Source organism: Mus caroli, unplaced genomic scaffold (genome assembly GCF_978045245.1).
Source record: "Mus caroli unplaced genomic scaffold, Mus_caroli_1 scaffold_19, whole genome shotgun sequence".
Lineage (NCBI taxonomy): Eukaryota > Metazoa > Chordata > Mammalia > Rodentia > Muridae > Mus > Mus caroli.
The window spans coordinates 12413998-12441229 of NW_028227274.1; positions in this window are offsets into that span (position 1 = coordinate 12413998).

Consider the following 27232-nt stretch of genomic DNA (forward strand, 5'->3'; position numbering starts at 1 on the left):
GTCTTGCTCTTTCTACACTGTCAGGAGGTTAGTCTCCTCTGCTCTGTGATGTCTTTTCTACTCTAGCTCACTCACTCACTGCCCCAGGGCCTTTGCACAAGAGGCATTACCTGAATGTAGAATCCTTTTCCTTCTCTTATCTAACTACTTGGTTTCCTTCAGCTCAGACACCTATTCCTTTCCCTTGGGACTGGCTCAGAGCTCTCTCTGACAGCTGGCTGGTCTTTCCTTTAAACTAGACATCGGCTAATGCCTATGCAGCTGTGGGATTTGAGTATCCTTTGCTTCCATCAGGTAGGAACTCTGCCTGCCTTGTCTGGGAAATGTCTCAGAGATCTCTCATAAAGCTGAGCAAATAGCTGGTGTCCAAACTGTGACTTGAAGGAATTGTTGAATGAGCAAATAAGGGAATGGATGGACACAGGGCGAGCATTCATTCAGAGAGCAACTGGAAAAGGGAGAAAAGACTGGGATCCTTAGGGGCTGAATAAGGGAGAACTACGAACTACTGTCTGTCATCTGGTGATAGATATCATGAATCTGGCATGACTGGATTTTGCTATACATTTGCAGAACCCTTAAAACCTAAGGTCCCCACTCAGAAAAAGCTGAAGGGAGAGACTCCATTAGATATATGCATACTGTGTTCACAGGAGAGCTTTAGCTAAGAGGGCACACACCCACCTATCACAGATGGATGAGAGGATACTAAGATGTAGGGTGTTGGCACATACCTGAAAACCAAGTCCTCGGGAGGCAGCAGCAGCATAGGGAGGCCATCCTGGGCTACACCTTGAAAATCATGTGTACTCATATGGAAAGGTAGCTCAGTAGGTGAGCACCTGAGTTTGGATGGCAACACCTGTATAACAAGGTGGGCATAATCACTCATGTGCCTATAACCCCAGCAAAGGTGTGGATCAGAGCTGGGGAGGGGCAGAGGTAGGATATCTCCAGCACAGCTCCAGGGTTAGTGAGAGACCCTGTCTCAAAGGGATAAAGCAGAGACTGACAGAAGGGACCTGACATTCTCTTGCTTCCACATGTGCACAGATGAGGACATTCACCCAGAGCTGCACACCTGCCTCCCGTACATACACACATTCTTTCTCTCACACAGGAGATAGGATTATTAAACTTTAAGAAGGAAAAAATTCTCACACATGTTCTAACAGCTCTGCTTGCAAAGGCATTGTGGGAGCATCTCGTTGGCACCTGAAACTGGGCTTTGGAGGGAGAGAGAAGGCATGAGTCCTTGCCCTAAGATTGCTTTTTGTTTATTGTGCCTCTGACAACCTCCAATCCTTGGTTATTTCATCTGTGAAATAGAGAAAATGATGTTTTCTCCTTAAGGTATTATAAAGATTAAACAAGATAAATTATTATACAATATATGTATATATTATAAAGATTAAATAAGATAAACACACGTGCATGGGCACACACACACACACACACACACACACACACACACACACACACAAAGGAGGGCAAGTGTTGACCCAGAGTAAGAGATTGGCAAAATGACATATTTGTGTATCTCACTAATGTGAGTCAGAAAATAGTGAAGAGTGCCCAGGATGCGGAGAAACTGGAACCTTGTATCTGCGGCGAGGGAGTGAAGTGATGCAGCCACCTTGGGAAAGAAGTAGGTAGCTACTCAACATAGGAAGTCCAGAGGAATGCTCAGTAGTTAAGAGCACTTGTCCTTGCAAAGGACCCAGGTTCAGTTCACAGCACCCACATGGTGGCTCACAGCCATCTATTACACCATTCCAAGGGATGGCCTATTGTGATTTATGTGGGCACCAGGCATGCATGTGATGCACAGACATGCAAAAGTTAAGAACAACAAAATACCAAATTATTATCTAACCCAACAATTAGGCATAAGAGAAATAAAATTATGTGTACATATGAAACCCCTACCTACATACTTTAGCTGCAATATTCACAACAGCTAAAAGATAGACTTACCTAGATGCCATTTAGATGACAAATAGATTTTTTAAAATATGGCATAGGGAATATTATTCAGCAATAAAAATGAAAGTGGTCATTATACTGTAACAGGGTTTTTTTTTTTTCTTTGATTGCCAGTTGGCCAGATTTAAAATCACCTAAGAGAAACACCTCTAGGCATGTTTGGGAAGGTGTTTCCAGAGAGGTCCAACAGAGAGAGGAATAGTTGTCCACAGAAAGAAAAGCAAGCTACACACCAGCCTTCCTGTCCGACTCTGCTTCCTGCTGTAAATATCACATGGCAGCTGCCCCCACTCCGGCTATGATGAGCTACACCTTCCAACTGTGAGCCAAGCACTTCCTCCCCAGGTTGCTTTTCGCAGGTTTCCTGTGGCCGCAGTCAAGAAAATATCAAATACACGTGCTAAAACAGGAGTAAACTTTGAAAACTAACTGAATGAAAGTGGCCCGTCAGGAACAGTCTGTGATGTGCACGGTGGTTTGAATAGGAGTGGCTCCCATAGGCTCACAGATTTGAGTGCCTTGTCATTACGGAGTGGCAATACTGAAGTGTGTCACTGGGGGTGGGCTTTGAAGTGTCAGAAGCCCAAGCCAGGCTTCGTGGCTCTCTTTTGCTCCTGCCAGTGGATCTGGAATACAGTGGATCTAGCAATCCCTGTTATCGTGTCTGCCTGTGTGCTGTCATGCTCCCTGCTTTAAGGATAATGGACTAAACCTCGGAAACTGTAAGCAAGCCCCAAATTTTCTTTTACAAGAGCAGTCATGTCCACGACGTCTCTTCATATCAATAAAACACTGATAAAGACAAGGTGAGCCATCTGGAGGTCAGGGGGCATCAGGGAGGCGTGGTCAAGGAAGCAGAAGAAAGCTGTTGGAATTAGGCGCCTTTGTGGGGGTTAATATTCTGGGATCAATGATGGTTGATACTTAATATTGTTAATGTACTAAATGCCACTCAATTGAACACCTAAATGGATAATATCGTATGAAATATCTAATCTTGATTTTCAATTCTATTAAGGTAAGAAGCACCAGGCAGACTAGGAAAGCCTGCCTTCACACACACCTTTGGTGTGTCCATGGGAATGTTTCTAAACAGGCTCAACTGAGGAACACCTCCCCTCAGTGTGCTTGGGAATACCTCGTATTCTGGTGGCCCGAAAGGAAGAAAAGAGTGCTAAGAAGGATGCTCAAGGGGATAGGCTCTCTTTCCCCAAATGCCCTCTCTATGCCACCATGATTTAACAGTCTTCTGTACCCTGTCAAGATGAACTGAAACTACTGACCCAAATTCTCTCCCCCTTAGCTGTTTCACTGCAAACTTTGTTGCAGAAAGAGAAAGTTAAATAACACACAGTACAGGAAACATAATTCAATAACATTACACAAAAAAGAAGTGAGTTTCTTTTAAAAAAGGGGGGGGAGCATCCAGAAAGACAGCTCCATAGTTAAGAGCACACACTGCTCTTGCAGAGGACCCCAGTTTGGTTCCCAGCACCCACAATGGGCATCTTACAGCCACTGGTTAATCTAGCTTCAGGAGATCCAACTTCTGTCCTCCTTGGGCCCCTGCACCCATGCCTCACGTATACTGAGACACAACATAAATAAAAATAAAAATAAAAATAAAAATAAAAATAAAAACAAAAATAAAAATAAAAATAAGAGAGTGTGTTGCTTAGATCGGGGCGGGGGGAAGAGGAGGAAGTTTGAGTAGAGGAAATGTAGATGCTGAAACCTAAGTGTGTGGTCATAGAATGTACGTTTGTGGCCTGTATGTGATGGGCTCAAGAGCAAAAGCAAGTCTAAGAGAGAACAACAAACTAGCTCAAAGACAACAGAGAAGCAGCCTGAGTCCTTCCTGAGGTCAGAAAAAGCACGGAGAAAAGGCATGTACTGAGGCAAAAGAGTCAAAGGTTGGAGGACCTGTGTGTGTGTGGGAGTTGATGCTAAGGAGAATACAGCATTGCGGGTACGGCTCAGTGATACAGTGTTTTGCCAATGGACACACTTCTCTGTGTGTTTGTGGGTCTGGTAGAGCTGGATTCCGGTTCGGGTGTGCAGTGAATGCCACAGTAGAGAGTAAAGGAGTCTCAGGAGCCTTGCTGGGCCTCCTTTTAGCAGGTGTGGGATTGAGGGAATCTATGTGGGCTATCATGAAAGTGTACCCCCATTTGAGCTGTAAGAGAATCTATAGAGAGACACTATCATCCCTCACAGCGTGTTTTGCTCTCTGCGAACATTGTCCTTGGGGTAGGAAGAGCCTCACTCTTGATAGAGAACAAACACAAATATGATCTTTCATATCTCCTCGGCTGTCCTCACCTTTCCCTGTAATTGGAAATGATCGCCGCCAGTCTCACCTGTAGGAGTCTGTCTTCAAATGCAGAAATCACTTCTCTTCATCAACCTCCTCCCTCCCTGTGTCCCCACTCCACTTCAACTTCTTAGGATCCTTTCTTTCTTTCCTTTGGTTACGGATGGGGTGGGGTGGGGCAGAAGCGGGAGGAACCCTTCTGTTTGATCACTTTCTGAGAAAGTGTGCTACTTCCAACCCTGCTCTTCGACAGGACACCACCAGCAGACTTTCTGCGCTCCTCCCATTCACACTCTGGCTGTGTGAGCGGAGTCAGGCAGGCTTTCCACCCGGGCTCTTAAGCTGCAGCTCTCCAGTCTGCTATTAGACCTTTTTCCGGGAGCCTTTCTCTCAAGCTTACCTTGGTGGCGCTTCGCTTGAGAGTCACCTTCTCTGGCAGTATCAAGCTTTGCTGCTTCAGGGTTATATTTGTTACTATTCTTGGTCTTTGCCCAAACACACGACAAGCAGCAACTCGAGAACAGAGTATTCTTGGATCATCATATAAAGGATATAGTTCACCATGGCAGGGGAGACATGGTTGTAAGAACGCAGAAGACAGGTAGGAAGCAGGCAGCCACACAGCAGTCACCAGTGATCCTCCCATGATACTCTGCTGCCTGAAGGTTCCACTTTGCTCCAAACAGCGCCACCAGCTGGGGACAAAATTTTCAAACACGTGAGCCTGGGAGGATTTTTCTCATCCAACCCTGATAAAGATCCAGGTACCCTCTGCAGGTCTCACACCCAGTCTGCATCTGCTTCTACAGGACACCTCAGATTCCTCCCTCTATTGATAGCACCAGCGTGGGTTGCATTTGTATGGAAAGCATCAATTCTTGGGGTGGAGATATGGCTCAGTGATTAGGTGTCCTAGCAGCTCTTGCGGAAGTTTCAAGTGTTACTAGAGCCAAATCAGGCAGGTCACAACCAGCTGTCATTCCAGTTTCAGGTCACACACACACACACACACACACACACACACACACACACGAGAGAGAGAGAGAGAGAGAGAGAGAGAGAGAGAGAGAGAGAGAGAGAGAGAGCATCCATTTAACATGTCCTTGGCAGTCTCTAGTGTGCTTCACAAGTAGTGACTCTTTGTCATTCTGATCACTATTATGTTTAACAATTCCACAGCTGAGCACATGGCACAGAGGTAGGGTACTTGCCTAGCATGTGCAAGGTTGTTGGTTTGATCCCCAGTACCACAAACAGAACAGAAGCAAGAGAAAGCCCTCTCAGTTATTACTCAGTAAAGTGACATTTCTAAGACTTTAAAATTGGTTGAAACCCAGTGAGTTAAATGAAAATCTTTTGTGAGTTCTTTTCCCCTTTGAGATGTGAGCAGCTTGGGATGGTAGGACCCGAGGAAGTAAGAAGTGTCTTCCGGGCACCTGTTCTTGGCTAAGAAAAGTCACAGATCGCTCTCTTGGGCTTTTGGCAAAGGGTCTTATTCTGCAGGGATACTCTCCCCACCCTCCCCCTTTCTCTCCTCTTGCCTTGGAAGGGACATTGTCTCTAGAACCCTCCAGCTTTCTTTCCTGTTATTCTAGCTGGCTTTCCCCAACCCAGCATCCAGACTGTGGTCAGTATATTTTCTTTTTAATGTAATCTTTTTTTAAATAATTTATTTATCTTTATGTTATATGCATTGGTATTTTGCCTGCATGTATGTCTGTGTGAAGGTGTCAGATCTCCTGGAACTGGAGTTTCACACAGCTGTGAGCTGCCATGTGGGTGCTAGGAATTGAACCTGGGTCCATCTGGAAGAACAGCCAGTGCTCTTGTCCACCAATCCAGCTCCCCGGCCGCACTATATTTCCCAAAGTGTTTATTGTCAGACATAGATGAGATAATGGGCTTCACAGTGACATTTCACTCAGGTATATATTGCATTTTGATAACATCTCCCCTTTACCTACTCTAGTCCTCCCCGGCTCCTCATGGTCCCCTTCTCTTCCCTAAAGTTATCCTTCTCCAACAGTATCTTTTGGTTGTTGTTGCTGAACCAATGAGCTCATTAGGATGCCTTACAGAGGAGTGGATGTCACCTCTCACCCCAGCAGCTATTTATAAGTCTCCATGGAAGGGTGGGGACTGTGAGATCCTCTCCTAGTCCATGATGAAATGTTGGTGAGCTTTGTCCTCTGTAGGTCTTAAGCAGGTCATAGCAGCTGCTGGGTGTTGCAGAGTACAATAGCCATGGCATACCCAGATGGCAGTATCCACTCCAACTCTGACTCTCTCTCCACCTCCTTTCCCAGTGTTTTGTGAGCCTTGGAAGGAGGGGTGTCCAGGTCTCCTTTAGGATTAGATCTTTAGCCATTACTTTTTCTCTCCTCTTGATTCTGAACCATTTCACAGGTCATTCTTCTTTTCAGAAATGTTCCTCACTCTGTTTCATTTTGGAAGACACTCAACAATAAAACAGCATGAGAGCTTTCCATCTTAGTGTCTACTCAGGTATCTGTATCACCTATCTCTATCATCTCCGTCTCCGTCTCCGTCTCCGTCTCCGTCTCTATCTCTAACTCTATCGCTATCTCTATATTTGAGCTAAGGTAGTTGTGAACATGACCGTGTTTTACGCCCTAAAGCTGACCAGATAACTTTGATTATTTCCAGAACACCCTACTCTTATCATACCCTGCAGAGTAACCCATGTCCTGGACTTCAGAGATTTGAGAATATTGTTTCATCTCGTTTATTCATCCACCACTCATTCTTGCAATTGGTCTATAAGTATTTCGGAAAGGCCCAAGAGAAGCTGTGGTTTGTGTAAATATGAGAATTGGAAAGGGGCTGGGAATGTGCCTCACTAGTAGTGAGCCCTTAAGTTGGATTCCCAGATGGTAAAAAAGAAAATTGAATAATCGCTTGTTCCAAGTTGTAGCACAGAGGCACAGGACTCTTGGGAAAGAAAAAGCCATAGACCTGGGTTGTATCTAGTTACCTATCATAAGATTACACCAGTTCTGTTTACACATCTCTGGGTAAGCTTAATCCTGTGTTGACCTAGGCTCAACTTTGATCAGAACTATCAGTATAAAGAAAAATCAATTAGGATGGGTCCATGTGTGTGATATGGTCTCAGATAGAGTCCCTGTGATGTGCCCAGAACTCATTCTATTACTTTGCTCAGTTGCCTCTGTGAGAAAATGTGGGCCAGCCTTTCATTCTCTGACAGCGTGCTCTGGGATCTGTACACTCAATTTTGGGATGAACAGAGGGACAACCTGTTCTGGAGACTGCCTTTTCTCTTCAAAATGTGCATGAACCAGCTTGTCCATCATGCATTCTACCCACAATGAGGATATGAAGTGGAATAAGTCTCTTACCTCTAGGCTCTTCTAACAGCAAAAGTTGTAGTCTCTGAAAAGCCTCCTACCCTAGTCTCTTGTACTGGAAGCCTTCTTCTGGGTTGTGAAGTGAGAGGAGGTATTTAGGAATGTTTGTAGGAATCAGAGATTTTCCGTATGGGCCCAGTAATAAAGTAAGACAGTAGAGATCCAAGATGTCTCCAATCTTAAGACATAACATTATTTTATTTCTGTGTCAGCCAGTTTTCCATTACTGTGACAAAATACCTGGGACACTCATCTTAATATAAAAGAAGGGATTTTGGTTGATAATTTTAGCCCGTGGTTATTCAGACTCATGGTCTTAGACCACGGTGAGCATTTCCACCAGGTATAATGTCATCATCCAGACTTTTTCATTTTTTAAGATTTACTAATTGTTATTTTATGGGTGTGGGTTTTTCTACCCACTTACCTGGTGCCAGCAGAGGCCAGAAGTAGGTTTGGAACTAAAGTTACTAATAGCTGTTAGTTGCCATGTAGATGTTGGGAATTGAACCTGGGTCCTCTGGGAGAATAGTCAGTGCTCCTAACTGCTAAGCTATCTCTCTAGTTTCTCATTTATATTTTAAAATTAGAAACAGGTTGTGCTGGGAATTGAACTCAGGGCCTTGTGAGGGCTGACTCAGTGCTCTACCTCTGAGTCAAGTCCCCAGACTTCCACTGGGATTTGTATACATACTCATTGAAAGACATTCTTTAGTTTTTCTGGTCACTGCTTTATCTCTTATATATTTCATGCATATACAAAAAAGATAAATACATTTGGCGAAGGTATTTCTAGAATACCATACTTGACTCTCATCATCTCCAACTTGGCACTGTCAGGTCCAAGTGTGGCTGCAGAGGTTTCATAAACACCAGTGTGTGGTAGACCCACAGCTCTGTTTCCTGTACCTGTGGGAGGGGCCTGCAGCACCTGGCTCCACTGTGGGTGTTTCCCAGTACTGGGTATATTCGAACTTTTCAGCATCAAATCCTTATTCCACCGCCAGCTTCATCTATGCTCCCGGCTAATCCTCTAACAAGGCAGCTGGGAGCACACTGGGTAAATTTGATCCAAGGAAACCCTGGTTCAGTCAATGGCAACAAAACCGAAACTGGTTTCAGCACTCCTGTGCAGCTGTCACCCAGGCTAGAGCATCTAAGCTGAGAGTGCTCTGTAGGCTCTGCATGTAGAAGGTTTCCAGCTGAGAAGGAAAGGAGAGAAAAAATCAGAAAGCTTCATGAATGTGGTGGCCCCAAGGCAGGGACTGTGGTCAGCTTCCTTCATGTGTGTCTCTAATTTGGGTATTCATAACTCACCATGTGTCTGGATTGGGCGGACGATTGTCATAGTCTGATGCGGTAAAGAAACTTCATGTCGATGGCATGTAATGACTCACTCTTGTCATTCTGACGCTATGAGGCTACTAAGACGGGAAGATCGTCATGAGTTTGTACATACAGAGTTCCAGGCTAGCCTGGGCTACAGAGTGTGACCCTGCTCAAAACAAAGCCAAGGAGATGGCTCAGCAAATAGGCATGCATGCCAGGGAAAGCCCGACAAGCAGAACTCGATCTCTGGCCTCTGGTGAGCATCTGCAATCCCTTGGAGAAGTGGGTGGCAGACACAGGAGTGGTATTCTGAAGTTCACTCTGCAAAGCTAGCTACCAGTTCAGTGGCAGGAATAAGAGAGACCCCGCTCCAATGAGATAAGATCAAGGTCCGGAAAGCTTTTCTCTTACACTGGAGCCAGTGCGCGCGCCCGCACGCACATGCATGCACATGCACGCGCGCGCGCGCGCACACACACACACACACACACACACACACACACAATTAGAAAATAAAACAATCCCTCTAACAACAAAAAGCCTTCTCTCCCTCTCCCTCTCCCTCTCCCTCTCCCTCTCCCTCTCCCTCTCCCTCTCCCTCTCCCTCTCCCTCTCCCTCTCCCTCTCCCTCTCCCTCTCCCTCTCCCTCTCCCTCTCCCTCTCCCTCTCTGTGTTGGTACTTGTTCACACATGGACAAGTGTGTGTTTGGGTATGTAGGTACAAACACACCTCTGTATGCCCTCACGAAGAAGCCAGAAAACTCTGGGTGTTGTCTGCTGGTACTGTCTCTTGCTGGCCTGGAGGCTAATTTGGCTGGCTAGCAAGCCCAGACAGCCACCTGTCTCTGTCCCCACGCTAGGATTACAGCAGGCACCACCATGCTCAGCGTTTTCATGTGGGCTTTGGATATGAAACTCAGACCTCTGTGCTGAGCCTCTCCTCAGCTCTCACTCCTCAGTTTCACCACAGAAGGGTAGATGCTCCCTTTCACAGCACACAGGACTGCCCCCACCTGCCGTGCACCTCACCTGGAAATAGGTCTGTGCACTCTGGTTTCCCATTTTTGGTTTTCTTTGTGCGCTGGGGTTTGTTTATTTGTTTTCTATTTTGGTAGCTAGGGACCAAGCTATTTGTCTTCTGTTTGTTTCTCTAACTCTTTTTACACTTTAACGAGTCAAATACAAAACTCAAGGGAGCCGATGAGCCCTGTGCTGGTCTCATGCATAGCATCATATATATTGATTGGATATACTGCATTGGAATGCTGTGGAAAAGCCCCCAAACCAAAATCTCAGCTGCCTGAAGCTTTGAGCTTTCCAATTAGAATGAAGGGTTCCCCTGATATCTAGTAATACTGGAGCTCTTAATACTGTTTAGCCTTGCCCTCTGTCAGCAGTGCTTTCTGCGTATGGCGGCCAGCAGATCATGTGGTGTCAGCCAGGTGGCACATTGCATGCTCTTGCATGCTTCCTTATAAAATATTCTATCTAAATAAAAAAATAAAAATGAGAACTTAGGTTTAACAGAAAGCAGTCCTGATTGGGAACAAATGCTCCCTGCCCTTCTGAGGCTGTCTTCTCCTGGGCTGCCTATTTTGCATCCAAAGATACATTTGAAAGTCGAAATCCCTTGGAGCGAACTCTTCTGAGCTGGCAGGGGAACCCGAAGCGAGCTGCTCGCGCCTGGAGCGCTGTTTTTATGAGGCCGTCACTTTCTATTTCGAAGTTGCAGCATGCACCCTTGCTTTTCTTATCGCTGGGAGTCATGCCACAGCAACTTGCCTCTCTCAGCTTTTAATGTTTTTTTAATGGAGTCCAGTTTTCCGCCTAAGTTATGGTTAGCTTTCTGACAAACCATCAGACACCTAAGTAACCATAATGGAGGAATCTGGATGCGAAGAAGGAGACGTCATGGTGAATTGTTTCTCCTTTTCATTACAATCATATTCCAAGCATTCTTTTGGGTGGTATTTTTCTTTTCTCCCTCCCTCCCTCCCTCCCTCCCTCCCTCCCTCCCTCCCTCCCTCCCTCTTTCTTTCTTTCTTTCTTTCTTTCTTTCTTTCTTTCTTTCTTTCTTTCTTTCTTTCTTTCTTTCTTTCTTTCAAAACCTGGCCTTTGGGTTTACCACACAGGTGAAAAGGGCCTTAAAAAAACATTTAAGTAATCCCAGCACTCGGGAGGCAGAAAGGCAGGCAGATTTCTGAGTTCGAGGCCAGCTTGGGCTACAAAGTGAGTTCCAGGGCTACACAGAGAAACCCTGTCTCCGAAAACAAACAAACAAACAAACAAACAAACATAAACAAACAAAAAAATTAAAAATTAATTAGTGATATGAAATATTTTCTTGTAAGCCATGAACTAAAGCTAACATCTCTGTGTCTGGCTGTGCAGCTTTGCATTGGCAGCAATGGTTGCGTGTTTTGCTGCAGCCTAGAGTGGCTTGCATGGCAGTGGAGTTGTCTATCTAATGAAAAGAATGAACACACGGTGTCAGGTCGCTGGTTATTAAGCAGAATTTAGGGAAACAACAGTAAATTAAAACAAACAGTGAGCTGCTGAAGATTCGAATTCACCAGGGACTTGCCTCTGATAAACGAAGGGCTATGTGCTCTTGAAGGTCAGTGCTTTACGCAGCTTTATCTCTACAATTTGGAAGACATTTACAGAACATTCCATAATTAAATAAAGTCCTCAGCTGAACTGCGATGCCTGGGGTGGTCCTGCTGGCACGTGAAAAGGGAGTGCTATGTAGAGATTAATATTTCTGCTTTGAGTATGTTTGTGTGTGTGTGTGTGTGTGTGTGTGTGTGTGAGAGAGAGAGAGAGAGAGAGAGAGAGAGAGAGAGAGAGAGAGAGAGAGAGGCTGTGAGCTTCAATAATCTATGTAGTGATTTGAGTCAATCAACACTAAAGAACTGATTAAAATTCAAACTCAGCATGTCCTCCTCCCCAGTAAGATTTGTCCATCCCTTCCTATCTCCTATCATCCCTTTCCACCCCCCCCACCATTCCTTTCCATTCCCCTCTATTCCTTCCCACCTCCACTATCCCTTTCCATCCCCAACGATCCCTTCCATCCTCCATGATCCCTTTCCATCCCCCATGTTCCCTTTTTATCCCCCATGATCCCTTTCCATTCCCATGATCCTTTTCCATTCCCCATTATCCTTTTCCATCTCCACTGTCTCCTCAGGACCCTTCCTTCACTAAACACTGCTGAGGTGGTTGTCTTTATTTGTTGTCTGGATTATCAAATGCCTGCTTGTAGAAACTGAACTCGAGGGCTGGGATGTGGTTCAGTTTGGAGAGTGCTGGTCTAGCCTGCATGCAGCCATAAGTTCAGTCTACAGCAGGATGGAAGGCGGTCTAGGGTGTTCCTTGTCCCTTTCAGAGTTTATGTGTAGGGCCAGGGCCCTTAGAAAGCACAGTGGATAAGTGAGTGCAGGACAATGACTGGCTACAGTGTTGCTGATGATAGTTTCACTTTAGAGACTTATGGAATGTTGGGTGGCTTTGAGAGAGACTCTCATCAGGATGGAGAACAGCCATTATCTCTCACAGTCCCCACAACATCCTGTACAGGCTTCACTTTTACTTTTTTTTTTTTTTTTTGAGACAGGGTTTCTCTGTATAGCCCTGGCTGTCCTGGAACTCACTCTGTAGACCAGGCTGGCCTCGAACTGAACTCAGAAATCCACCTGCCTCTGCCTCCTGAGTGCTGGGATTAAAGGCATGCGCCACCACGCCCAGCTTCACTTTTACTTTTAACACTTGGAGTATGACTGAGTGTCAGCCAGGATGAGGGGAACGGGAAGAGAGTGGGATATGGGGGTGGAGAGTCTCAGGAATTATGTTTACGTAGAGGGCTGACAGGCCCACTGTTTAGGAGCAGACAAGTCCATCATCTTGGAATGCCTTGAAGAAGGTCATTTTTCCTAGAGGAAAACCACGAAAGCATTTTTTATATAAATTACTAGTTTGATTAGCATTTTGGCTGCTTTCTGCCAAACCAACGTTGCCATCTTTTACAAGGTAAAAATGGTTTTTACCAAACAAGCAGCGTGACTGACGGTCTGAGATTCATTATGACGATTATTACCATAACCAGGAAAGGCTACCTCTGTGAGTTCCATGTAGTTTACAGGAATGAGCCTCATCTGATGCCTGACTTTACTTCTCACCCACACTGCCTGGAAGGAACATGTTTTTTTTTGTTTGTTTGTTTTTTAATAAGATGCAATTTTATTCCTATATTCTGAAGTGGAAGTTTCTCTTCCTTCCTTCCTTCCTTCCTTCCTTCCTTCCTTCCTTCCTTCCTTCCTTCCTTCCTTCCTTCCTTCCTTTCTTCCTTCCTTCCTTCCGTCTTCCCTAGGAAGGTAGGGCATCATAGAAAGTATCCTTATTCACTCAAAGAACAGTTCACTCATACACACAGGAGCACAGTGGGTCTCTGGATGCATATGCCAGCCTTAGGCTGCCATGGATGCATGTGCTCTACTTGGGACTTGTGTTTGATGTTGACAGTGTGTTTTCATCTATGAAGTCTCTAGTCTTTCTTTCACCTTGGTCCTGGCTGTTTCCCTTTCATTGTCTTAATTAAAACGTTCATGTGATGGCACCTTAGCCTGTAGGATTCACCCAGCAAGTGCAGATTTACCGATAAAACAATGTCTCTTTGTATTATAATTCCAGGAAATCAAATTTAAGGTTTGTATTTGGTGCATATTTGGTAGAATAAACAGTAAAGAAGGCATGAGAATGTTCCTATAGATTCTGTCTAATGATTCTGTTAAGTGTAGCTACCAGGGAAGCCAGTGTGAAGGAAGAAGCCAGTCTGAAGGAAGAATTTACACACACACACACACACACACACCACTTTCCTGGTCCTAGGTACAGAACTTGGGGCTTCATGTATGTTACGTGTTAAGCAGGCTGTACCACTGACATGCACCCAACCATAGCACAGTCAACTAAGAGAGGGACTGGAATTGACACACGAAGGCAGCATTCTCTTTAGATCACACTCATTAATATGATAAAATCTGGTCATGTTAAAAAAAACTCTTGCCGGGCGTGGTGGCGCACGCCTTTAATCCCAGCACTCGGGAGGCAGAGGCAGGCGGATTTCTGAGTTCGAGGCCAGCCTGGACTACAGAGTGAGTTCCAGGACAGCCACGACTACACAGAAAAACCCTGTCTCAAAAAAACAAAAACAAAAAACAAAACAAAACAAAAAAAACAAAAACAAAACCAAAACCAAAACCAAAACAAAACAAAACAAAAAAACCTCTTAAAGAATGAACTTAAGGACATTGGCACAAATCTGTAGTACCAACACTGAGGAGCCACACGAACTTGAAGACAGCCCAGGATGTGTATGGCAAGACCATGTTTCAAGGGCGGGGTGGGGGGCGTTCATTTTGTGTCCAGTCTCTAAATACTGATCACACTGTGCTTCTTATGTACTTCAATGAGTCTAAGGGGCTAAGTTACAATGCATGTATCAAACTGCATCATGAACTATGCTTAAAAAGACACAATAGAGTACTTAAATGTAATAAAGTCACAGTCCACCCCTATGATGTCAGTGTGGTGGATTAGAGCTTGCCAGGCCCCAGTTGCTGGCAGAAAATAAATCAGAATAAAAACAATAATATAAATCAGCTTTTAGGAAGAGACACAGAAAGACTGATCAATTATTTGCGGGAAAAGAAAAAAAATTCTGCAAATTCCCCATTGTTGAATTTATTTTAAGTAGTCTGCACATTTTTTAATGCATAGAAAATGAAGTTATTGTACAGAAATTGATTGAATCTATATCTGAAGGGCTCATAAGACAAGGCTTTCTGTAATTTGTCTTCAGGGCTGTGGTATATCTCTCAGTTCTTAAAGAGATGCTGAAAGAAGGATGAACCTGGCCTGGGGTGAGGTGGGGAGGGGAGGGTGGTAACCCGAATTTGGGCTCAGCACAGAGCTTTCTCTGTAAACTTGGGGCTGAGAGATCCCTGAAGAGTTTGCATGCGATACTTCACTGGTGCATTCATATAACATCTTGACTCAATAAAGACACCAGCTAAAGGAAAGGAAGAAAAGAAACCCGCAGCAAGACAATAAAATGCTTCCTCCTCTCCCCCCACTGCCTCAGGCCTTTTTCCTTTGAGTTTCAGAGCTTGTCCCACTGAAACTCATCAATTTTTGCTTTTATGCTGGAAATGCCTGAAAACATTTGAAGCTCCACAGCTGCCCCTTGGGGTAAAAGATTTCCCAATGCTGCTATGCCTCACAGCATGTCCCCAGAGAAAGCCAGGGGGCCACAAGACTTGGAGCAGAAGGCTCTCTCCTTTTGGAGGCCGGGACCAAGGACTCTTTTCTCTGCCGAGCTGAGAACAAAGGACAGAACCTGAAAGCTCCTGTCCCAACTCCTGACCTCAGGCCAAAGGCAAACTATTTTATCTCTGGGTCCTAGTGACAGTAGCTCCTCCGGCACCTCTAGCCCACGTGACCAGAAACCTTTGATGGCGGTCTGTCCTCCTGTCTTCTGCTTCTCTGCCTGTCCATTTATTATTCTGTATCTTTTCAAGAGCTGTGGGAAACTTTCATAACCAGGGACTAAGCCAGGCGAAAACTTGTTCTATTTGGAATTCGTAATGAAGGCAAAACAGGGCCTGGGTTCTCTGAAAGCCTCCTTTGCTGCCTGCAGAGCCCCAGGGCACAATCAGACTCTGGTGGAGGAGGCCTGGGAGCAGATTGGTTACCAAGAATAGGAGGGAACAATATTTGCCTCCCAAACACTAGGGCTGTTGTTTACCTTCCCAGCTGCAAGGCCGAGAGATAAATGCGTAGTTCACATAGACCGTAAATGCCAATTTTTTTCATTTCTAATTTTCAGAAAAAATTTTTTCTTTTTGTTTAACTCCCCCTACACGAAAGATTAGAGGAAAGGTTTAGCATATTTGATTTCCTGCCCCGAGGGAGAAAATTCTTTATTTTGAACTTTTGACCCCCGAATAGTGCTGTTGCTTTTTCAGCGATGAAAGTGTTATTGGGAGCTGGACGGGGTAGACGTGGATAAAATGGGAATAAATGGATATATTTTAAGGTGATTGGGTGTGCAAAACACCTATTGGTGGACTTGCAAGGGATGGCTGTCAAAACTAACTTTAGCTGTTTGGATGGAAAACTTGGTCTCCTTTTGAGAAGTTCTCACAAATTCTTCACACTTGATCTTAGCCAAAAGGCCGAGAAGCGATTCTCACAAATTCTTGACTGCCTCAAATATGCTTGCTTAACAGGGAGTCAGATTGAACCCCCCCCAACCCAAGTAGCAAGCCTATATGATAAAAATTCTTAATTTTTATTTAAGTCAAAGGTTAATGGTGAGAGGGGGGTTGGTCCCTCATTCTTTCAAGTTAATGTTTATTTTTTCCTCCACCATTTAAGGGATTTCCTAAGGCCTTCATTTCACTGCTGACAGGAAAGTAGAACTCAGACTTCATGCCCCAGGGCCTGAATAAAGAAAAAAGGAAATCACAACAACACTCGCATCTATTTAACTGGCTCAGTTCTCAGAATCTTCTCACAATCAGAGGGAAAAACTGTATCTTTAGGTTAAATGAAGCTATTCTAGGAGATATTTGCCAAAAACACAATTCAGAGAAAGGTAATTATTGTCAGAAATGACCTAGGAATCTCAGACCTACGTGATTAAAAATAAAACTTAGAGAGGAGCTCTGTCTTGCTCCCATTCCTGCCAGGATATCAATGAACGAACGGCTAAAGGTGGCTGAAGAGCCAATTTCATGCGTCTACTGTACGAGGAAATGAACTGAGCCAAGGGCAAAAATAAAATTATACAAATGTTATTATAGACTAGCCTGCCTCTGTCCTACTTTAATTCAGATTTTAGAGCTGGAGGCCTTGCTCGGGGCAGTAGCCTTCCTGAATAAATCAACATTTGCTTACATCTAAATTATTAGGGAAGCACGTGACTTTGTTTATTGTATAAATTATACGCAAGGTTAAAGCATTAACTGCACAACTGGCTTTGTTCAGCCACCTCACCAACTCTCCCCCAAGTAGGAAATAAAACAATCTGAAACAACTCCCTTTCTCTTTCCAGACAAACCTAATAACAGGAGCTGGAGAGCCCTGGGAGCCTGAGGTTGCCGACAACTGCGCTGTTCAGGAAGGGTGGCAGACAGTCTACATAGTCAGGAAAAGACTCAACAACAAGATCACCAACCACCACCAACCAGGAGCCAGGGCCCCAGAAGTCACTCATATGAACTCTGATGTGTCATCTGCACAGAGGAGATGTGGCTGGCAAAGCATCAGTTAAGTTGATTAAGGCAGCCAACCAAACGGGATAATTTCATACAAAGCTAAAGAAAGCCTTTTGGCTAGGATGTCAGTAGGTAAGCAATTCAAACCACAGAGCAATGTTGGGACCCAAACATTTTAGTGCCCTCATCTGTCAGAAAGTTAGATACAGACTCTGGAAAATGTACCCAGGAATAACAAATGGTCTATTTAATTTAAAAAGTTTTAATTTAATTAATTTAATTTTTAAATTTTATTTGTCTGTACATCACTAGGAATGACTTCCCAGAGCCCACCCATCCACGTGTTTGGGAAAGAAGGGTGGGATTTGATAAGTTAGACAATGGACCTTCCTAGGATTTAGACAAACTAAGTAACAATATGTCTCCTTGTGAGAAAAATCTAATTTGAGTAAATATCAGTGTTCTAAGTAGACCGTTCAGATTATTGATATCACCACCACCACCACCACCACTATCACCAACATCACCACCATCATCACCATCATCATCATCACCACCACCATCATCATCATCACCACCACCATCATCATCATCACCACCACCATCATCATCATCACCACCACCATCATCATCACCACCACCATCATCACCACCACCACCACCACCATCATCATCACCACCACCACCATCATTGTCATTACCACCATCATCATCATCACCACCACCACCATCATCATCATCACCACCACCACCATCATCATCATCTCTCATGTTGTGGACGGAACCTGAGGCTTCTGGAACCCAGGTTCTATGCTAGGTAAACTACCACTGAGCTAATAATTACCATCTCCAGGCAAGAAGCTAATTATTAGTTTTACAAAAAGTCTTTTTAAGATACGCATAAAAGATCATCCATTTTGACATTTTTCATATTGTTTCAGTTAATTTCTGGCATTGATTTTAAATTTTGTTCTCTCTATATATAGATAGAATATAACATAATCTTTTATATATACATGTATATATACATTATATATATAATATTCTACCAATATATTATGGCTCACTTGCAGGAGTCACTCAGAGAAGCAGAGCTTAGAAACCAGCTTGGTTTATGGAGAGCACGTGGTGGGATCTGGGGCTCCATGCATCCCCGGCAAGCTCTTGATCAACTGAGCTATGTCTACAGCCCTGGTTTATCAAGTGCATAAGTAAAGTGTGTACCATCATCTTGTAGGGCATAGTCTGTGTTTATTTTTATTTTTTATTGTATGTGTGCACGTGAGTGTAGGTGCCTCAAGAGGCTAGAGCTGTAGGATCCTTGGAGCTAGAATTTCAGACAGTTTTGAAACTTGAACTGATACCTTCTATGGGTGCTAGAAACTAGACTTGGGTCCTCTGCAAAAACTATATGTGCTCTTAGCCACTGAGACACTAACCACCCATTTTTTGTTTTGTTTTTTTAAATAGCAACCTATCAAGTAGAAATCACATAGAGGCAGCAAATTAATTTCACAATTCACCCTCATGTGATGCTTGGCAGAAAATTGGAATTTCCTCTGAGCTCAGTTTTCTTGTGTGTGATGTGAGTCTAATAACACATAAACATGCCAGGTGCTGGAGAACAATAAGTAACATGCATAGAATTTGGGGAGATGATCTCTCCCAAGCAGACAGTGGTGGTTATTCACCATCGACTCCAAGTTTTTGATTCTGTAACTAGAGGATATAGACCGTTAAATATTAAAGGGCTGAGCTTCCCCGGCTCTTGACAAAATATCAGGGAATTTTAGGGCGTGTAGTTAAGTTGCTCCTTCAGCCTGAAAATGTTTCCTTTCCAACCCTGGAGGCTACAAAACTCTCCTGGTGTTTCCCCAGGGAGGAGAGAGAAAGCCCCAGCATGCAAACAGCTTGCAGAACTGGTGTCTGTAGAGAGTCTGTGCTGTTCTACATCTGTGTGCTGAAGAACTTATGCATGAAATGGAGCTTGAGGCTGCTGAAGAGAGAAGCCTACTAAGTCTATAGCACTATAACAGTTATTCCTAAAGAGGCAGAGTAAAGGAAGACATGGAGAATACAGACTGCACAGGGAGAACCAACCATGAGGAAAAGCCAAGCAGAACAGGCCTGCCAGCTCCCAGCTAGGCACCTAAGAATGCCAGCAGAGACATTGATAATGACAACAATGTCATTTTCATATATTGTATGAAACAGTGTTGCCATTAATTGCAACACTAATTGCAACATTTGCACAATGTATATACTATGCTCTAACCATATGCATCCCCCCACTCCCTACTTGTTTTCACTTTCCTTAACCCTGCCCCAATACTTTCTTGTCTGTTTCTTCTCCACATCTGAGAGAAAACAGGCTTCTTTCTGAGTCTGACTCTTTTTTCTTTAAGACATGGTGACCTCTAGGACCATCCACTTTCCTGCAAACATGGTTCCTTTAATATTCTTTTCTCTATGCAATACTCCATTCTACACATACACTATGTCGTCTGTACCTAAGCATCCATTGATGAAAACATACTCCAAGTGTATAACTTGGCTATTATGAACCATGTGGCACTAAACCGGAGGGTGTGGGTTTCTGGCTCTTCATTCCTTTGTTTACATATCAAGGAGTGGGTCATCTAGCAATTCTATGGTTTTACTTCTGAGCAACCTCTATAACGGTTGCCATATGGCTGCACTAATTCCTTTCCCAGACAGTGGATAGGAATCTCCTCACCCTCACCAGCGTGGTCTCCATCTTTTTTGTTTTTCTTTGAGCAAGGTCTCTCACTGAACATGGAGCTCACTGATATAGCCAAAAAAGATGCTAGGGAGGTCCAGCCAGGCTTCCTGCCATTTTCCTCTCCCACACTATTTGATTCCTGGAGTGCATTATGGGTCTACAATGTTCTGGGTTTGAGAATGACAAACAGTGTATCTGGTTTTATGTGGAGTTCCTTGGTCTACTTGGACTTGAGCTTTGTACAAGGAAATAAGAACGGATCAATATTCATTCTTCTACATGTTGACCACTGTTTGAACTAGCACCATTTGGTTGAAAATGTTGTCTTTTTTTCCACTGGATGGTTTTAGCTCCTTTGTCAAAGATCAAGTGACTGTAGGTGTGTGCGTTTATTTCTGGGTCTTCAGTTCTATTCCATAGATCTATCTGTCTGTCACTGTACCAATACCATTTTACCACTATTTCTCTGTAGTACAGCTTGAGGTCAGGCATGGCGATTCCCCCAGAAATTCTTTTATTGTTGAAAATAGTTTTCGATATCCTGGGTTTTGTGTTATTCCAAATGAATTTGAGAATTACTCTTTCTAACTCTATGAAGAATTGAGTTGGAATTTTGATGGGGATTGCATTGAATCTGTAGATTGCTTTTGGCAAGATGGCCATTTTTACTATATTAATCCTGCCAATCCATGAGCATGGGAGATCTTTCTGTCTTCTGAGATCTTCGATTACTTTCTTCAGAGCCTTGAAGTTCTTGCCATACAGATCTTTCACTTGTTTGGTTAGAGTCATACCAAGATATTTTATATTGTTTGTGACTACTGTGGAGAGTGTTGTTTCCTTAATTTCTTTCTCAGACCGTTTATCCTTTGAGTATAGGAAGGCTACTGATTTATTTGAGTTAATTTTATATCCAGCTACTTCACTGTAGTTGTTTATTAACTATAGGAGTTCTTGGGTGGAGTTTTTGGGGGCACTTAAGTATACTATCATATCATCTGCAAATAGTGATATTTTGACTTCTTCTTTTCCGACTTGTATCCTTTTGACCTAAAGTGGAGAAAAACCTCCAACACATATAGGAGCAGTCCTTGGGCCTGAGGGGCTTCAATGCCCCAGTGTAGGGGAATGCCAGGGCAGGAAGGTAGGAGTGGGTGGGTGGGTGGTGGAGAGGCAAGGGGAGGGGGGAGGGGGGTTGGGGGATGGGATAGGGGGTTCCAGAGACTGGACCTAGAAATGTAAATAAAGAAAATATCCAATAAAAGGAAAAAATAGAGAGAATGACAAACATTTTCCCTACCAGGTGCTCAACATCATCGTGTTGGGCACTGTTGCTGTCTCGGAGGGTTCTAGATTGGGGATGTAATTCTGAGTCTTGCCTTCTGGCCTGCGTGTCTGTTTTTGTACAATCTCATGCTGTTTTACTCACTAAGGCATAGGGATACCTTCCAGATTGCTTTTGTTTTTGTTGGGGTTTTTTTGTTTTGTTTTGTTTTGTTTTGGGGCTTTGATTTCTTTTGTTTTTCTGTGTTTTGTTTTTGTTTTTTTAAAGACAGGTTTTTATGCCACCAAGGTTAGCATGGCACTATGCATTAAGGATGGCCTTGAACTTCTGACCTTATTATTTCTATCTCTCTAGTGCTACGATTAGAGGCATGTGCTACTCTGCCTGGCTTAGTGATGGGAATCAAACCCAGAGCTTCATGCACGCAGGTTGAGCTACATGCTGGCATGATGAGAGCTGCTCTGGCTATTCTGAGTCTTTTGTACTTATATGTGGACTATAGAGCTGCTATCTAAGTTGACAGGCTGGATGATGACCTTTGCAGAGTCAGGGTTTTGTTCTTTTTGCCTTTTTTTTTTTTTTTTGCTTTTTGCTTTTTTGAGCTTTATTTCTACTTAGTGACTCTTTACATTTTAAGTATATCATATAATTAGTATCCATATCAAGTCTGTGAGATTGGTTTTATTCTTAGATTCACTCCCAGACATTGTGTTAGGAAGTACTTGAATTTTGATCTTGGAAATTCAAATCAAATTCCATGTTGTGTCAAATGTCTACACTCTAGATATGTGTCTCTAGTCTCCATTTTCTATCTTTAATGTGATACCCCCAATTCCTGTTCAGAAGCTGCCCTGTCACATTCTGAGAGCCAGTGGCACTTAGACAACTCCTCTAGTTAGTTGTCTTTGAGAAAAGCCAACAATTCGGTAAATCTTGAATTCTTCCTCATTATGCTGTCTAACTGTGGGCATGATTGTTTAAATTCTGGTGTCTTCTATCAAGACGGGATGGCTCATCTTCAGAAATGCCGGAGTTGTTGTTATTGCACTTTCTAAGGTTAGAGGCTGGGCTCCCAGGCCTCCAATAAGTTAGGGTTGGCCCCCACCCCAATGTGCCAATCGAAGGGACAAGGAGTACTGAAAAACAGAGAAAAGTAATTGTGTAATGTGGTCACATTGGGAAGATGAGGGACAGATAAGTGGGTCTAGCCAGGGATACTGACATGAGGTTAGATTTCCACAGAGGGCGAGTGGTAGGCATAACAAAATGAACATGGTCAAGGTGTGGGCAATTACTGACCAATGATCATTTCAGTTTCATCTCTTCTGTTCGTTGTGAAGTTGTAAGAACTGTGGGACAAGATCCTCTGCTGTCTGACCTTTTGCTTCTCCCAGAATGACATTTCCAGGAAAAGTTGAATTCTTTGGAAATAGTCTGATCATCTAAGTGAGAGACACAATGATCCTAGAATATCTGCTTTCTTGCAGTTCTGTGTTCCTAGGCCTTCAGAGAGCAAGCTATCTCAGAGTGCTGTGTTGATACACCTGGTTCCCGTGTACCTGCATCCTGCTTAGGAGCAGACCTCTCTCTTGTTGGAATCACTGATGTGTGTTTGTTAGCAGTGAACCCAATCCTCTCAATAATTCCTGATCATTCCCTGGAAATGTATTAATGAGACATTTGATTACTTCCTCAAGCAGTTACTACTGTGAAACAGAAAATGCAGATAGTCAATGTATGCAAAGCCCACAGGATGTTAGTCTACTTTTGATACATATGATATAAAACACGGTATTACACTGAACATTCAGCTTAAATTCAATGAAAGGAGAAATGACTGGCTTCTTCATGGTGCCACGTGATGGGCCAGTGGGATTAGGGACAATAAAGGCACACATTCACATGATTTGCTTATCTTTAAAAATGTACTACTAAAGTGACCGCTTTTGTATTGCATGTGTGTACATGTGTGTGTGTGGGGGGGGAGTGTGTGTGGGGGGTGCACATGCTGTGGTTTGTGTGTGCAGATCAGATCTTAATCTTTTATTAGATATTTGAGTTGAAACATTTTCTCCTTATCCTTGCTGCCCTTTCATTCTGTGACTGTTCCTTTGGCAGCACAGAGACTTTCTAAAGATGTCATTTCATGCTGTTCCTTCATTGCACTCATTTCACTTCATATCTAAGGGATTGGCACGAGAGCCCGTGTAAACATTTCCTCCATTTTCCTTTTGGATTTTTATAATCATAATCTTATGTTTAAGCAACTAATTTCTCTTGACTTGATTTTCATTTATGAGATAAGGTAAGGGTCAAGTTGTCCAATTTTGTCCAATATCATTCTGTTAGATGTGGATACCAGTTTTCCTAGAAGTATCTGTTGGAGAGAGAGTTTCTCTCAATTGTTTATTCTTGACAACCTTTTCAAAGATCACTTGACCATGCATGCATGGCTGAGCTCTCCATCTTGTAATACTGACCTGCATGTCCGTGTTTTATGTCAACACCGTATCCTGCTATTTTGAGTCCAGTAGCTTTGTGATTATTAAAACAGGAAGTTTAGCTCTTTAAGCTCTCACCTTTCTTACTCTCATCTCTAGCTCTCCTTCTCTCTCTCCCTTCCCCCTCTCTCCATGTGGTCATGGCCAGCGTCTCTCTTTCTTTCTACCTTTTCTCTTTCTCTCTGCCTTTCTACAATAAAGCCCTAAAACCATAAAAAACCAAACCAAACCAAAGCAAAACAGGAAGTTTATTTATTTCATGTATCTGAGTACACTGTAGCTGTCTTCAGACACACTAGGAGAGGACATTTGATCCCATTACAGATGGTTGTGAGCCACCATGTGGTTGCTGGGAATTGAACTCAGGACCTTTAGAAGAACAGTCAGTGCTCTTAACTGCTGAGCCATCTCTCTAGCCCAAGGTTGTTGTTTTGAGACAAGCTCTCACATGACTCCAATTAGCCTTGAACTCTTGGTTTTGTCTCTGCCTCTGAGTTCTGGGACTTTAGATTCATTATGCCTTGTTTTGGTTTTGTTCTTCATAAAGATGAAAATGCAATAGATAAATTTAGATTTTTATCACAGATCAATTAAATAATGCATTGGAAGAGATATTTTTTATATATTTTTTATTACGTATTTTCCTCAATTACATTTCCAATGCTATTCCAAAAGTCCCCCATACCCTTCCCCCCCCCCCACTCCCCTACCCACCCATTCCCACATTTTGGCCCTGGCGTTCCCCTGTACAGGGGCATATAAAGTTTGCAAGTCCAATGGGCCTCTCTTTCCAGTGATGGCCTACTAGGCCATCTTTTGATACATATGTAGCTAGAGTCAAGAGCTCTGGGGTACTGGTTAGTTCATAATGTTGTTGCACCTACAGGGTTGCAGATCTCTTTAGCTCCTTGGATACTTTCTCTAGCTCCTCCATTGGGGGCCCTGTGATCCATCCAATAGCTGACTGTGAGCATCCACTTATGTGTTTGCTAGGCCCCGGCCTAGTCTCTGGAAGAGATATTGAAAGGGGTATTTTGTAGGGGGTGAGAACCAAGGGGTCACGTGCATTGTTGTAGTAGGTGTTGTTCAGGGTGATATGAACCTTCTCTAAGTGTGGATGCCAACCAGCCACAGGTAACCCAATGGATTCAACTCTACTCATCCTACAGAAGTATTTCAAGTTGCTGAGTGAACTTGAGAGAAAGTACTTTCAGCTTGAGACGTGGAATTATAACGTGATGGAGAATGACATAGATTCCAGCACTCAGGAGGCAGAGGCAGAGGCAGAGGCAGAGGCAGAGGCAGAGGCAGAGGCAGAGGCAGAGGCAGAGGCAGAGGCAGAGGCAGAGGCAGAGGCAGAGGCAGAGGCAGAGGCAGAGGCAGAGGCAGAGGCAGAGGCAGAGGCAGAGGCAGAGGCAGAGGCAGAGGCAGAGGCAGAGGCAGGTAGATCTTTGTGAGTTCAATGCAAAACACAAACAAAAAAAAGACAAAGCAAAACAAACAAAACATGGAAGTTAAGGAGCTGGAGAGACTGTTTAGAGGTTAAGAGAGCACCCAAATTCTGTTCCCAAGAGCCACACTGAGAAGCTCACAACCACCTGTAACTGCAGCTTCAGGGTCTAACCCCTCTGGCCTCCATAGGCACTTGTACTTACATATACAGACTCAGACACATATAATCATAATTAAAAATAAATCCTAGAAAACGGGAAATTGGACACGTAAAAATAAACAAAGATAAAAATTGGAAACATTGTATTATGTAATCTATGAATAATTTTAAAATATCTGTGACTTATTAATTTTCCAGCAGTAATCTGGGTGGAGATGGTAGAAAATATCCTTTTCCAACATGTGCTAAAACTCTTGGGAAGAAATATGTGTTCTGTCCAATGTGATGAATGCAGAGAGAGGGAAAACAAGGTAAGAAAAATATATCATTTTGCTTTGACTGTGTAATACACCACCCTGAAACTTAGTGGCTTAAAACCACAACCATCCTTAGTGGCTTTGAATAGTGTAATTGCCAGTGTGGTCTGGCAATTTAGGCCAAGCTCAGCCGCACAGTTTGGGCTTCATCTTTCACTCACTCACACATCCATGGAAAACACTGGGTTGTCTAGGTAAATCTTCCTTTTTTTTTTTTTTTAACATGGCCTCTTCTCTAGAAAACTAACTCAAAGATGGGAGTCTTAAGAATTATAAATACACAAGGCACTGTATTAGTCACCATCATCTGGCGTAGCCGAGTGAGCACATACTACAAGTGGGGATTGGCTAGACTGCCTTATGTGAAGTAAGGCTATCTGGAAATTGCTGTCGGCACACTGGAGAGGTTGAGAACCCACTCAGTCTGTGAAGCTGATGTTTCAGCAGAATCAGTCTGAGGCTGAAGGTCTGTGGACTGCCTGGAGAGCTGCTGGTCCACACTGGAAGGTGGCTGAGAAGCTGGGCTTTGGTGATAGCCTAGCAACGGATAGATACAAAGAAGTCAGGTAAGTGAACCCCACTGCTCTCCTGACCCCTCTGCATCTGGGCTGCCTCTAGATGGTTCTGCATACTCCTGCCAGGGGGACTTCTCTTGTAATTCAACTCATAATGGAAACACCCTCATAAACTCACTCAGTGCTGTGTGTCTTAGCTGATTCCAGATCCAGTCTAGTTGACAATCAACATCCTACAAATCAACCTTAGCCTAGAACTGTTTAGTCTTAGACCACTGGTACAAGCAATCTGCACGGCTGGTCCTTCAGGTGGGGTGAACTGAAACTATCAACAGATACAGATACAGGAAGGGGAAAATGTGGCCGTGCTTTATTTAATCTACCACCACAGACAAGAAGCTGAGGAACGAGGTGTTAGACTTACTGCTGAGCTAATAGAAAAAGTAAGAAGAATAAAAGGATCCAGGCAAGAGAGAAGGAGGGCATCACAGAGTGGTTAAAAGGCGATACAAATAGCAATCGGGAAGCCTAGAAGACCCGTAGGCGAGACAGAATCGTGGAGGAAGCAGAGGGCACGTACCAGCATCCATGGAGTTATGGGAGACTTGTAGCTGAAGGCCTACCAAGATAAGTAGAGCATTTGTGTCTCTGGGTTTCTGAGTTAATGATGCCAGCAGTCTCTGAACTAGCCAAATTGTGGTGGATTTATTATTTACATTATAACTCCATTTAAAAATGAAAACATATGCCCACATGTTCAGTGCTTTGCAAATACACGCTGTAGAATTTTATATCCAGTAACAGGATGCAATTTCCCTATCAAATATAATTTCTGTTTGTCTTCTGAACTCTGTATTGTTGTGGAAATTCTAGTTTATCAGCTGCACTGGATCCGAATGAAGTGAGTAGTCCAAGACATGAGCAGATTTCTGCTGTGCACCTAGTATTCCTTTCCCTTC